Here is a 15,532-nt window from a genome sequence, read left to right on the forward strand (position 1 = left end):
GAGATCTTGGCTGTGTGCTTCGGGTCGTTGACCTCAGGCTGGGGCGAAGGTTCATTTTTCAGCAGGACAAGAGCGCTCTGGAGCAGGTTTTCATCCAGGATATCTCTATATATTGCTGCATTCATTTTCCTTCTATCCTGACTAGTCTGCCAGTTCCTGCTGCTGAAAAACATCCCCACAGCATGATGCTGCCACCACCATGCTTCACTGTAGGGATGGTATTGGCCTGGTGATGAGCAGTGCCTGGTTTCCTCCAAACGTGGCGCCTGGCATTCACACCAAAGAGTTCAATCTTTGTCTCATCAGACCAGAGAATTTTGTTTCTCATGGTCTGAGAGTCATTCAGGTGCTTTTTGGCAAATTCCAGACGGGCTGCCATGTTCCTTTTACTAAGGAGTGGCTTTCGTCTGGCCACTCTACCATACAGGCCTGATTGGTGGATTGCTGCAGAGATGGTCCTTCTGGAAGGCTCTCCTCTCTCCACAGAGGAACGCTGGAGCTCTGACAGAGTGACCATCGGGGCCTTGGTCACCTCCCTGACTAAGGCCCTTCTTCCCCGATCGCTCAGTTTAGAAGGCCGGCCAGCTCTAGGAAGAGTCCTGGTGGTTCCAAACGTCTTCCATTTACGAATAATGGAGGTCATTGTGCTCATTGTGACCTTCAAAGCAGCAGAAATTTTTCTGTATCCTTCCCCAGATTTGTGCCTCAAGACAATCCTGTCTCGCAGGTCTACAGACAGTTCTTTTGTCTTCATGCTTGGTGTTTGTGCTCTGACATGCACAGTCAACTGTGGGACCTTATATAGACAGTTATTATATTTCCAAATCATGTCCAATCAACTGAATTTACTGCAGGTGGACTCCAATTAAGCTGTAGAAAGATCTCAAGAATGATCAGTGGAAAAAAGATGCACCTGAGCTCAATTTTGAGCTTCATGGCAAAGGCTGTGAATACTTATGTAAATGTGATTTTTTTGTTTTCTATTTTTAATAAATTCAAAACATGTCAAAAAACCTTTTTTCACATTGTCATAATGGAGTATTTTGTGTAGAATTTTGAGGTAAGAGATCAATTTAATTCAGTTTGGAATGAGGCTGTAACATGACAAAATGTAGAAAAAGTGAAGCGCTGTGAATACTTTCCGGATGCACTGTATAGCATGAGTCTATATGTGACCAGCCCATGTTAGTTAATGACACACAAATCAACTAAAACCATCATGATGACAATTTTTGGGGTGATGTCTGGGTCTTTGAAACAATCTGAAAACCATAAAAACAGCATCGCTTCTGTCATGTCATTCATCAAGTCAGAATGGAATGTTGGAATGGAAGGGAATGATACATCTTTCAGTTCAATAGTTGTCGCCTGTTTATGGAGCCAACTAGTCAGGCCGTCTGCTAATGTACATATAGCCTGGCTATCACTCAAGGAAATGTCTGGTAGGTTTGCTAATGACTGATTGTGTCCACTAGCACTTAGATGTCTTCCTGCAATTGTCAAACACAAGTGCCTTGATTTCAAAGTATATTTGAAGTTCTCCACCCAAAAGTAACACATACCAATGTGTCATGGAGGGCTAACATGAGGGAAAAAACACATTATAGAAAAATAACCTTCCATTTGTTCTTGGCCAGTGTGTGAGTGCCACCATCACTACGATCCTAGGACAGACTGTAGTGCATGTCAACACGCTGACAGATGCCCTTCAGTAGGGGCATTGCAGTCTTGCAAACTAAAGCAGGCCTATCTAGTCATTAATTTAGATTAGGAAAAAACAGTCCAGTTGGGATGATAAAATTCCCTAAGAAAACAACAAAATATTCCCATGCATTGCTCATGATAATATTGTGTACTGCTATACTCTTGCTATACTGTGTATATTAGTGTACTGCTGTAGATACTTTATACGTATGTCACATACCTAGTATGTATCGGATTTAAAAAAATCCCATTGTGTCCGACAATGAACTCTCGGTCTGTCCAGCACATTCCCAAAAAAGACATTTCTCTAAACACAGGATGGCTTGTTTACAAAACCCCTTTCAGTTTTTTGTCTGCTGCTCATAATTGAGGAAATATTGAATCATGTTTTCTTGAGTGTGGGAATCTCTCCAGACTTTGCTTCAAACAAGAGATTTACAAGAAAAAAGAAACTTCTTTCATTTGTTGATTAACCGAACCATGTTATTGGAATGAAAGATGGTTTTGACAAAAAGTGTTTTCAACAAACTGACTTCCCAGTTAGAGACTGTTTTTTAAGTTGACAAGCCCAATGATCTTACCAGTGATTATTATTTGACAGAAACAGGAACACAAAAAAATGGCATCACTTGAATACAAGGAATGGCAATATACTGTATGTGCGCAGAAAGGCTTTGAATATGACGTTCATAAACTGCAGCCACGACATGGTACCTTTCCAGTAGTGTGGTATAAAAATAGATGTAGTGTTCACAGGAATAAACTGTCAAGCAGAGTTCTTGTCCTGTGAGTTTCTAACGCTGCAGCATGAATGACTCATACCAACAATGACTCATATGACCTTCGAGCCCACTTCAAGTGACAGTCAACTCACAGAAAATACACTTTGCTGTCACATCATTGCGTTACGTAAAAACACACAAAGACCGATTACTGTTTTTTACAGGTTTTGTGAAAGGAATGATACATGAGTGGCAGGAGGTACAATGAAAAAAACTAGCAGTAATTTCTATGAGAATAAAGTACAAATACTAAGAGAATAAAGTCATAATATTCTGAGATTTTTTAATAGAATGAATTTCAATTTAATAATAAGTAAATTGAATAAAAAATAAAATGATCCATATGTACATCTTCTACAGCCAGTGAGGATAAGCGGCATAGAAAATCATTGGAAGTCTAAATATTAACAGTAGAAATGTATGTTTTAAGAGTAAATGAATGAATAAATATGTACGCATTCTACAAGCATTTGTCATAGTAAAAGGCACACAGAGTGCTCTGAGGGGTGCTTGTATTATGAATGACCTGTTAGCAGACAACCAAAGAGAACAATAGAAAAAACAACTGTGGAAGTTTTTCCTGTCCTCCTTTTGTCCTTTCCTTGAGTGAGCAAGTATGAGAGAAAGAGAAACTCTGGGTGTGTTTGTTTTGTAAAGTGGGATATGGCAGTGGGAGGGGCAACAAAGACCCTGCCTGCTGTCCATTCGCAAACACAGGAAACTGGGGAGGAAAAGGGAAATAGTCATACATTTTTACACCAGCAAGTCACTGTCTGCATACTAACACTCAGTATGTTGTCCCCTCTGAAGACGACTCAACAAATGAACGTTGCTATGGTAAATGAAGGTGACATTATGCAGGCGATGAGGCAAAAGGATGGAGTCAATCGAGGAAGGAAGTCATGGTGCCAACAGTCTGCTGACTGGCTCCCAAGGTAATAGATACATGCGCAGCAAACCACAAAAAGCTTCCGCAATTTGCAGTTTAATGCAATAAAATCGTCCCCAAATTAGAAGAGAGTTATTGTAGGTCCGCTAAATAATATTTTAATACAATACAAATGGCATAAAATAAAATAAAAAACAATAACAAAGTATTCATTACATTAATTTGGTTGACTCATAGTTTATTTGGAGTATACTTAAAAGGAACATAAGCAACATCATTTTTAACTGGAATGTTTTGAAGTTCACTGCCTGAATGTGATGTAATATGAGCTGATAATCAATATAATATAAAAATAATAAGAATAACTAAATAAATATTAATGCTCATCCATATAAATGTATACTATTATCTGAATGAGTTCATTTGTTTTTTTTAACAGTTTCATGTCTTGCATGCTAACACACTACGGCTAAATCCCAATTCTACCCCTTGACCCTTGTCTTACCCCTTACTAACAGTACAGTTCGCATGCTAGCATTATTAACATCCTAACATTTGCATTTTATTCATTTTCACAGGTATTACCTCACCTAGACAATTTGTGTTATCATGCTAGGTGTTAGCATGTGAACAATTAACAGCTACAGCATTCAGTCCGGTGTCATGGTTAGGGTGCGGAATACATTAGCGAGTGTAACATTGCAGTTCAGTGTCGCCAGCATTCACACACAATTTCTCCTGAAATCGGACATTCTTGTATGAAGTACTTAATCCCCGCTTTATAAGGATGACACTAGCCTTACCCATTCTCTAGTACGTATGTATGTGTATCTAGTAACTGTTGACATATTTTTGTCTTCTGTGCAGAAAGGGACAATCCTCTAAGACAAGTCCTATAAAATGAAACCCATATGTTACAAATGAAACGTATATGCATGGAAAATATACAGAAGAGTGAATTTTGAATCGATTCAGCCAACCGGCAGAAAGCAGAATTCATGAACTTCAGCTCAGTGCAAAGTTGGTGGACAGCTGACGACCTCTTCACATATGTTTGTTGAACCTTTGTCATGCTGCTTCCTGTGAGGCATTTGGGTTGAGGAGGGAGGAGGAACATATTACACACTGCACAATATTAAGAACAAAAGGGCACTGCACAGGATTCAGGAAGGGTAAAGATTTGTTTACAGCAGATAATGTCTTAATATCACAAGAATGATTCAAACTGTGACAATTTGTTTTTGCTTGTAGATAAAAAAATACTACATACATATATAAATAATGGCGAGAATTTGCAAAATTGACAGATGTTACAATGCATTTTCAAAGGGTTCAAAATAACAAACATGCATCATGCAAGCGATGATTCGACAAATATGTTCAATTTGGCTCAGATCTTTCATAATTTTTACCATTATACTAACAAGATTTAGAATACAGTTGGTGTCATTAATGCAGTCCAGAAGGTCCGACTCAAATGAAAACGTACTCTAACTCAGGGGTGTTCAAAGTGCGGCCTGACGGCCATAGCTTAGTGATTAGCATGTTGGCCACACAGTCAGTAGATCGGGAATAGTGTCAACAATTGTCTATGTGTGCCCTGTGATTGGCTGCACTGTCTCTTGCTGAAAGTCAGCTGGGATAGGCTCCAGCATTTTCTATGGGCCTGTGAACAATACATTGTAGAAAAAGTAAATGAGAAAAAACTGAAAGTTGATTTAAAAAAAGCTAATGAGTCTGACAGATGACTTACATACATACACAGTACACATATAGCTGAATAGTAATAAATATAGCAATAGTCTCATCAATCCATGTTAATTTCAGACTTAAAATAATGTACAGATTTAACCCACGCCTATATTCAGTTAAGCATACCCACTTCTGGTTCATGACCCACCCATTTTTGGGAAGATTACACCCACTTCCGGTTTATGCCCTGCCCATTTTGAGTACAGTTACAGATAGAGATCATTTTAATGGGTGAACCGATACAGATACACACAGACACAGCTCATCTCCACCAATTCTCATGAAACAATCTGTAAACTGGAAGGTGAGAGAATACATCTGTACTGACATCCAAGGTACTGTAGATATTTACAAAAGATGTGCAAACAAGGTGATGTCATTCCGGTATCAAAAGCCTGGGGTGGATGTCAAATGAGTTAAGCATCGTTCTGTTTTTTATCAAGCGAGTCAGTGATGTTATGCACAACAGCCGCTGCAGCATCTGGAAGGAAGAAAGTCACATTGTTACGATTTGACTCTTGGAAAAGGTTAAAAGGGTAACACTTTAAAATTTAAATCTTTGCAGGCAGGAATGACAACCTGAAGACTAAAGCCCGTGGATATCAGTCCATCAGGCTTTCACTTCAGCCGCTTCGGTTGTTGATGGTACAAAATATATTGTTGATTACTTATTTTTCCTCTGATCCGCAACGTAAATGAAGAGCAACCTCTTACCGTCACTGTCAGTCCAAGTACAAAGGCAGGACATATTGTACTGATCTAAATTTGTTTGCTTGTGAATGGGCACAACAACCAATAAAACTAACAAATAAAAATGTTGTGTGTTTGTCTTGGTTTCTATGAACCAGGAAATAACAGACCAAAACAAAAATACCACCCTCTGCTTTGAGGCCAGCAAGGGTCCTGCTGGTAGATCCTTAGCCACCGGCTGCTTATTGTGTGTCCCAGAGCAGGTCCATGAATGCCAGGATCTTTCAGGAGCCTGATGGTAGAGGAAGACACCAAACCTCTGCATCCTACTTCAATCAGCTGGACAGACCTTGGGCAGCCATCGTCGTCATTGTGGATCTGCGCCCTGGTCTGTGTAGCACAGTTTCTTTCGTCGTAGGCCTCTTTGGTGGAATCCTCTCCAACTTTAGTGAAGGAGACCATAGCACCCAGTCTAGTCTTAGGGTGGTGGTTGCAATCTCTTGGTGCTTGCCAATATGAACTGGCATCTTCCTATGCCTATCTGTCCAACTTCTGGTTTGATAGCAGGATGGTTAGGCTGTTTCGGTCCATCTTTTCACTTTTTGTGTCACTTTTATTTCAAATGTTGAACTCAAATTAGAGAAGAAAGACGATGTCAAGCTCACAGGAGGATCTGAAGTGGGAGACGCCAAAAATAGACATTTTATTTGTCATTTTCTCTGAAAACCAGGAAATCTACTGAACCCCACCTCTCCAAAGTCAAGACATATATATTTACGTATAGAAAATACTGCATAGTCAGCATTTCTTGGTCATAAGTTTTAGGCCAACTACATGTTAATGTGCTTGAATAATTCAAACACCTGTATCTAGTCATATGATTTATTTCACTTGGAGTTCCTGCTGCATAGAAAGAAAGGCAGTGGGATGGTCAAGAGGTCGATATGCTTTACGACTACAGACCGACGGCCAACAGCGTTACATAAGAACTAGCATTAGTGCACCAGGTGTTGATGATGAAAACAGACAGGAGAGGGGACTCAGCTTGTGAAATGTGCAAGCAGGCCAAAAACCATCATCATTTCTTGTCCCCGAGGTACTAAATGTTGCAGGGATGGGGATAATACAAATAAAGCAGACACGTTCCTTTTCGTTTATCTGGCTTGATACAGAAATGATACACTAGCTTGTAATTCAAATGAGCTGTTTTAAAGGGGGCCTATTGTGCTCATTTTTCGTCCCTTTGTATTGAGGTGTGGACTCCTATAGAGCAGCTACACATGGTAACCAACACAAGAGTTCTTCCAGAATCTGCACCCATTGAGTTTTTTTCTTTTTTTTTTCTTTTTCTTAATTTATTTCAGACATGCATACTATGTTACATTATTCTTTCTCACATATACACTTACAATACAATACACTTACAATACCTATATATATATATATATATATATATACATACACATATATATATATATATACACACATACTATATACGTACATACATATACATACACACATATCTACATATATATATACACATACATACACACATACATGCACACACACAACACCTCATTACTACACATGTCTGAAAAGGAGCAGGAAGAAGCAAAGTTGTATTTCTTTGGATTACGTGCTTTCCGTGAAAATGGTCCGTTTCAATGTATTCCCCCCACTGCCCACCTCCAGGTACACCCACTCTGCTGGGGTTGGTCACACTCCCATGTGTATAGAAAGACTACGCGTTTGGGCCACCAACTTTATAGGTTTTCCGCTTTTAACATACAGCCATACGTATGTGTTGGATCCCAAATCCGATCTGAAAGTAGAGACTGGACAGTTTGACTTTCTCAAGAAAAGAGGTTATTTCAAAACGTCTCTCAACTGGTAAGTAGCTTTAGCATTTTAGCATTTCCTAGAACATTGGTAACGTGTAATGTGTTTTGTGGGACTACCAGTGTGTAAAAAACTCAGGTTGATCCACTAATTGTGGTGGGAAAAGGCTATTAGCAAGCCCGCTTCCTCTATGTTATACAGCTAAGCGCTTTTTCTCCATGACGTACACAAAATAAACACAGTAGGGACACTGATAAACTGTTACTTACTGCTTGCTCTTCTGACTCTGCCACACAACCAAGTAACATTGGAAAGGCAAAGGGCTTCAGCAAGTTTGTCGGCTAGTCCAGCTGCATAGTGGCCCATAGTCACAAAACAGTGTGAAAGTGTCCAGTGTGAAATGCCATTGACAGATTAAAATGTATTTCTTTTGCTGGTAGGGAATCAGGAACTCCAACCACTTGTGCCTGTTGTGCGTCTTTTGTAAACAAATGTGGCTTTCCCGTACGGGGCAATGCTAGCAAGTAAACAGGAGCAGTGCTTGGGGGAGGGCAGAGAGTTTATATATGAGGAAGTCCGCCCCTCTGTGATGTCACAAAGAGGCAGTTTTACCACACCTTTTGAAACCAAGTGTTTTGAGCCATCCTAAACATCTTTCAGGTCTCACTTCCAACCTCATTATCTGAAACTGGCATCGTTTAACATGAGAATACAATGTAACAGGGTCAAAATCCTCAGCCTCAGCGTTTTCCCCCATACTCTCTTTGGCCCTAGAAGGCACCATGACATGCTCACCTGGGTTCAATTGTTCAATTACTAAGAAACAACCATTTTGTTGGTTCAACCAACAACCATTTTGCAACAGACCATTGTCATTTTGCTGGAGACCTGTTTTCTTGTGTTTATTAAATCTGCTGAATTGGTGAGTTAAATAGCACTCCAACAATTGACACAATGTCACCAAGAAGTGTTGAAAGGTTTTGTGTGTGTGTGTGTGTGTATGTGTGTGTGTGTATAAAATATATTTGATTGGAATGAATTGCTTTGCTAAGGTTAAGTTAGCATTAGCCTTGTTAATCTGACCTGAATTATATGAAGTGGATCGTTCCGTCCATGCAGGACAGGCGCCCTGTCTGTGGGATTGAATCCACTGATGGTGAGCTAGAAAGCAAGGCCAGGATTCTGGACATTCACCGCTCCTTCGGTCAACCTCCCATACTTGTGGTCTGGTAGGAGGCTCAGCAGCCTGTCCTCTTCTCCCAGCCTCATTAAGCCTTTTTTCGTAACAATATTTTTTTAATATTTATGTTGGATACATGTGACAATAAAATTCTAACTACATTTATAGGTCAGAAAAGTGGAAAAAGCATCATAGGTCCCCTTTAATGGTTTTAATCAAGTTGAGTGCATTTGGTCACGATGTAGGGAACTTGCAAGGGAACCCAGATTGCAAATTAATGTAATCATGATTAATTTGCATGAATTCATCACACTTTAAATATAACTATTACTGAGTGGGACTGTTTTGTTTACATGCTGTCAATATAATTTCATGAGCCGCAGGGTTTTGGCTCAGTTCCTGGTCTGCGCTCTTATTTTGGATTTGCTTCCTGTTGTGTGTACATGCATCAACTTAACCCCTGTGTTGCACATTGGACTGCAAAGCAAGAAGAGATCGCACTGCTGTTCCATTACTACATGCTAAATATAGCCTCATTTTCCTGACCTCCCTGCACCCGCAAAGAACATCGTTTGGCTCAATTAAGCGGACATTAGAACATTTCCTGCAGTCTCATACCCCATTTTAAGCCATGGCTTCATGTATACACCAGTCCTATTCTCACGGCCGCATGGGATTTCATCATTTTAATGTGCTAATTTATTTGTTGTTGAGCTATTATCAATGCACCTTGAAGCAGATGTTAGTTCACATCCACAACCCAAGCACGGTTAAAATACTCAAAGCCGACCCTTATCTCTCTGCATACAGGTGGCAAATCACAAACATGGCAGCTCAAACACATAAATCCAACATGTAGCAGGCTTCCTTTTATTTGTACAGCTGAACCATGGGTAACCTTGTCTGAAAAGCAGCGATGATGTTCTTGTATTGCCATACAGATCAGAGACCTTAACAGCTAGACAAGCATGAGAAAGAGCAGTAAAATAAACATGCAGGTTCTTGGCTTGTTGGTCTTTCACTCATTTATTGATGTTATATCTCTCATCAAGATGTTTGATATTCAGTTTCATGACACACATAGGCAGAGACATGTCTATTTATGACTTCCGTTGTAAAAGTCGCTACTTTTTCGTTAAAATTGGAACACCATGGCTAATGCAGCGGTGCAGTTACTGTCATTTTATAAACACTAAACTCATCACATATCAAATTTACACTCAGAAGGTATACCTGAGAAATATAAAAACATGTACCAATAAAAGTTTAAATTAACAAACCAAAGTTCTCCCACAATATATTCTGTCTGAGGGGCACTGCAATGACACCAGCCTCCCACTGAGACGGAGCTTTCTGGTTCTCACACTCATGCACACCACTATATGCCATTTACCATATTTATACAGTTCAACAATCATTCTCCATTCTTATATCATGTCTTTCCTTTGTTTTGGTGTAAAGAAGCACAAGAACATTAGGAAAATATTGAAATTGAATGAACTATCCTTTTACAAAACATTTCATGAAACACCTCATATTTCCTTAGACAAATGTGCAATTTACTTTTATCATTCACAAATATGCATTGCAACTGATCCCACTGATTGTACAAAGGCACAAAACTTTAATTGGTACTGAAAAATATAGTAATGCACTTTAAGATTAAATGAGACTTTTAAAGAAAGGGATTTTTAAACCACTTACACATAAGCATATAAAATCTAAATGTAATCCCTGCGTACACCTTACAAACTAAGGAGAGTGATTTTAAATGTGTAATGAAGAAAGTGTTTGCCTGTCCTGTAAATCTGTAAACTTCATACATGAAACATACATACACATACAATATATACTGAAAATTTATGGAGTTGTATGAACAGTAGAATTTTTGTTTTGAAGCTGCTGACTAACATTAAAGTGCACATTTTTTAAATCACCACAGTAAGGATTCATCTTCACAGAGCTGTATTCTTTCAATGCAAACAGTATCTAAGGCAGCAGTCTAGTCTGGACTTGTATTTGTTCCTGAAACTTGGCATCTTTTGGCCTGTACAAGTGCATCAACGCCAGGTGTCATGTCCTGACTAGCTGTCACTTTCAGAATGTCATTTAAGTGCTTGTTTGTGAGCCTTGAACGCATTTTTGTTTTATTGATATTCATCACTGAGAAAATTTGTTCACAAAGGTAGGTTGTCCCAAACAATGCTATTGTATCCCAAATATGCTAATGCTATTTCGCTAGCAATTAGATAGCTGGCTTTTACCGCTTCTTCACTGACTTCTCGGCTCTTGATGAAAGTTGACTGCTGTTTCCTCAGACCTGCCAGCAATTCGTTAATCTTATCTCTTCTCAGTTGTACTTGCAAGCCGTCATATTTTTCGCTGTGATGAGTCTCCTAGTGGCGTCGAATATTATATTCCTTCAATACCGAAACTTGTTGCAAACACACCAAGCACAAAGGTTTTCCGTGCATCTCTGTAAATAAATAGGACGTGGTCCATTTTTCTTTGAAAATTCTACACTCCTTATCTACTTTTCTCCGTTTGGATAACGACATTTTGGCTAATGAGGGTGCAGCGGAGAGGTAGAGACCAAGGTATTAACAACGTCTTAACAAGCAGCAGATGGCGCATTGATACCGTCTGCTGTTTTCAGTCTGTCTCAGTGATGCGGCTTGTCTTCTACTCTGATGGAAAGAGTGCGCCCCTTAGCGGATAATCCATGAATTGCAGCGAATTAAAAAAAATTAATTCCATGTCTTTTATGCATTTTTTCCACTTTCAAATTATCCTGCGGGCCTGATCGAACCTCCTTGGAGGCCGGTTCCGGCCCGCGGGCCGTATGTTTGACACCCCTGGTGTTTACCGTCTCTCGCCCAAAGACAGCTGGGATAGGCTCCAGCATACCCCACAACCCCAGTGAGGATAAGCAGTTCAGAAAATGGGTGGGTGGATATAAAATGTCAATATCACACCCTATTGGCGGACATTAATTTTAGTACATTTAAAGTTACATGTAAAATAGTGCTTATTCTGTACATGGTGGCGTGACTCAAGTCATAGAGTGGGCACCTCCCAAACTGATGGTTGCTTGTTTGATCCTCAGTTGTTGAATTTCAGTTCAGCATTTCATGATTCAAATGCAATTTCTACTGCAATTGGTACATCTAGTCTTTTTTAAAAAAAAATCAGTGAATTAAACATTACATTTTTGCACAAAAAAGACTACAATGACTTATTTTACACCCATAAAACAGAATATCTGTGCAGCCAGTCATCAGGATGTTCTGTCTTTTCATTTTGGGTGACATACATTAAAACCAGAAACAGCATGAGAAACAGCTGCTCTGAATTTGTACCCCAAGCCAAAAAAGCACTGCAAGACATTCCATCTTAAATTTATGAGCAACATTTGTAGTAGGTTTGCACAAGGGGCCTTTTGTAATGAACTGAGTTGTATCAGTTATTAATCAGTCTGGCTATTTGCAGAGTTTCGACATCAGCTACCACCTTTGATCCACCCTTATTGTGAAGCGAGTCTTTCTCTTCACATCGGAATTCACTGATGGTACTTCTTCAGCTGTCATATCCACTGAAGAGAGCTGGACTTGTATTTGAAAAAAATAATTTGACCAATTCAAAGCCAGTGGCATTTTGAGACCTGCCAATCTAGAAGAAATATCATGTTTTAGTGCACTCCCCCATTTTTACGCTGGAAGTACGCTGTTCAGAAAAAAAAACAAAGCACACTGCAAAAATGCCCTGTCAATTTTAAGGCTAAATATTCTAGATATAAGCATGCTTGTGCTTAAAACAAGCAAATTTGGCTGCCAGTGCAGTAAGTGAATTTCACTTGCTAAGATGTCTTAAAACAAGTCAGTCTGTCCGACTGTCAGTATAGCACATAAAATCTTGAAATAAGATCACAAAGACTAATTTCCAGCAATCTAGTTAAGCTTGGTTAATGCAAAAGAAGCTTATTATCACTCAAAACTAGGGTATTTTTTAGCATCAAATGACTTAAAACAAGATTTATGAAATTCTTGTTTTTAGGTTGCTAAATAAGACCACATGCTCTTAAAATAAGGAAACATGACAATGCTCTCAGAAAAAAAAACATGCTTTTATTGACAAGGACCAAGGTAAAGATTGTCTTCAGAGGGGTCTAAACCCAGCCCAAAACCCTAAACGTGCATTTCATAACAAATTTAGAAGTGAGTTTCAATCAAAATGACTAAAACCAAACAACAAATTGTACCGTGACATTTTGGCAAATCAAACATGAATCAACCATTTTTGGTCACACTGGTCACAAACCTGTGCATTTTTGGCTTACTCTACTTTTTGATGAATTCTTCCCATTCAGCTATTGCCTTCTTGTAGGAATGAGTAAGGTCACGCTTGTGAATAATGTCCTTCAGTACCTCAGTCTGGACCTTCAGTACATAACACGTGTAGAGACAACTTTACCAATTTACCTGTGTCATCACTATCCTGGTCTGTGGGCGTGTCCTCTAGGGGATCAGTGTTCTCAGTTGATGCACTCTGATCTAAAATAAAATATGTGTACATATTTATAAGTGTAATTAATTTACAAAACATCAAGGTGTGGATGAATCAACATTCATACAGGTGTCCATGTGTTTAATGATAGATTGATATCACCACAGTATTAATTTCAATTTCACACAGAAATTTGCAAATTGTCAACAAAAAATGCTATTCATGTGCATTTCTAGCACTACTTGTGAAATCATGCATTTTATCCAAATTGTCCAATTCATATTTTGTCTGTGATACACCTCATTCATTAATTCACAGTAAATCCATACCTCTGGATGTCATGTTGCCCAAATGCACTTTCGTCTGAGGAAGTTCTCTGGCCCAGGTAGAAGGTCCCTCAAGGTCTTCTCGTGTTGATGAGGGTAGTACCTCATTGGTAATATTTGCAGCTGTAACATGTGAGAAGAGATCATTTACCAAAAGCATATTTCTAACACCATTACTATGTTGCCCTTGTACATTAAAGTTACATCAATGCTAATGATTTTACATGATTTTGCTTGGTAAGCGCAGTAACAGACTACAATTGTTTGAAAAGAGCCCAGACTGAGTTATTATTAACATCAGTCTATGTGTGTCTAAAAATATGCGCTGAGGGTAGGCTCTTACAAGGTAAATGTCATGTAAATTATAAAGACACCATTGCTGAGACTCGCAACCAACTGGCTAATGTTAACCTTCCTTACCATATCAAATCCCCTTCGCGCCATGCGACTTGAGGCAGTCCTTAATGTTAGCTAGGTTTTAACAGATAACATTACTGAACACCAAAGGAAAACGCATGATATTAATGTCAGTTGACCTGGTATAAGCTACAGACAGTTTATTTACATGAGACTAATTAGCTACATTCGTTGTACACACCCCATCAGCGAGGCAGCTAGCTAGCAAAACGGGTTTTGCAGTTAGCGAGCTAGCTTAACAAAGTCAAATCAGCTAACAGTTCATTAAGTTATTCTGTCAACTTGTTATATTTGGAGCACCCCTCCATACATCCCCTATGCCTTTCTAATTTGACTGGCAATTATCTTGGTTAGCTGATGTTCAACTACATTGAATTTCTACCTTACCTTGCTCGGTCGCTGCCCCACCTTGGCTCTCTGGTGAACTGATGCCATAAGGTCCGCTAGCCACAACTGCTAATTTGGGCGTGTGGCTCGTGATGCATTTGGATGTCCTCGTGAAGTAGGAAATTCACACTTTAACAGCTGAAATTTTGACATTAAAAGCCAGAGAATTTGTAAATACAAGTGGTAAACTCGGGAAAGGTCCATGGTGAGGCGTTATGATGTATAGCAGGTCAACATATGTGAACAATTTAAGAAAATTGTATTATTTTTTTTTTGGCCAATATTTTAAAATTATATACAAAAAAAATTGTATATAGACATCTCTTCCTTAAAGAGACCAGATAATAGTCTGTGTGATAATAATTAAAAGAGATGAAAACAATTTAAGCCTCTGTTTTTGCCTGAATGTACCTGCTGGGGAAATGTTAACCACAGCTGATGCTTGAAATTAGATGTTTTTTTCTTGAGTTACTAGTACTTAAAATAAGACTTTAGTGGATGTTTACAGACATGCCTTGTATCTAGTCAAAAATTACTCTAACAAAGACAAAAATGCTTATCAAGACAAGGCAAGTGACATTTACTTGAATTAAGTCAAATGATCTTCCTTACAAAGCACTAGATAATCCATTTATACTTAAAACAAGTTCAAGTAGATTTTCTAATCTAAATATAAGATTATTACACTTGGTCAGATCTGCAGTTTTTGCAGTGCATAGCATTCTTTGCAAAATACAGCGACTGAGAAAACTAACTGGCTAACACTGTTGTACACATTTTTCTTCTCAACTAAATTTTTGACCTCATGTATTTGTTTTTGAAGAATATTCGCCATGGCTAGGAGAAGCTACATATTGCAGTTAATGATGGTATTTGTGGCAAAGGAAATGACTAAGTAAGACAATCCACAGGGCTTGCAGTGCCATAACCTATATGAGGGACACAAACAAAATGAGGGAACTGAGATGTTACTTGAGATGGAAGGGAATCTCCCAGGGTATCTATATACAGCCCCTTTTAACTCTGAGCTATTTCTGAAGCCATTCACACCAAGTCATTCTAT

This window comes from Doryrhamphus excisus, linkage group LG12 (assembly GCF_037039965.1).
Source record: "Doryrhamphus excisus strain RoL-2023G ecotype Guam linkage group LG12, RoL_Dexc_Guam_v1.1, whole genome shotgun sequence".
In the NCBI taxonomy this organism is placed as follows: Eukaryota; Metazoa; Chordata; class Actinopteri; order Syngnathiformes; family Syngnathidae; genus Doryrhamphus; species Doryrhamphus excisus.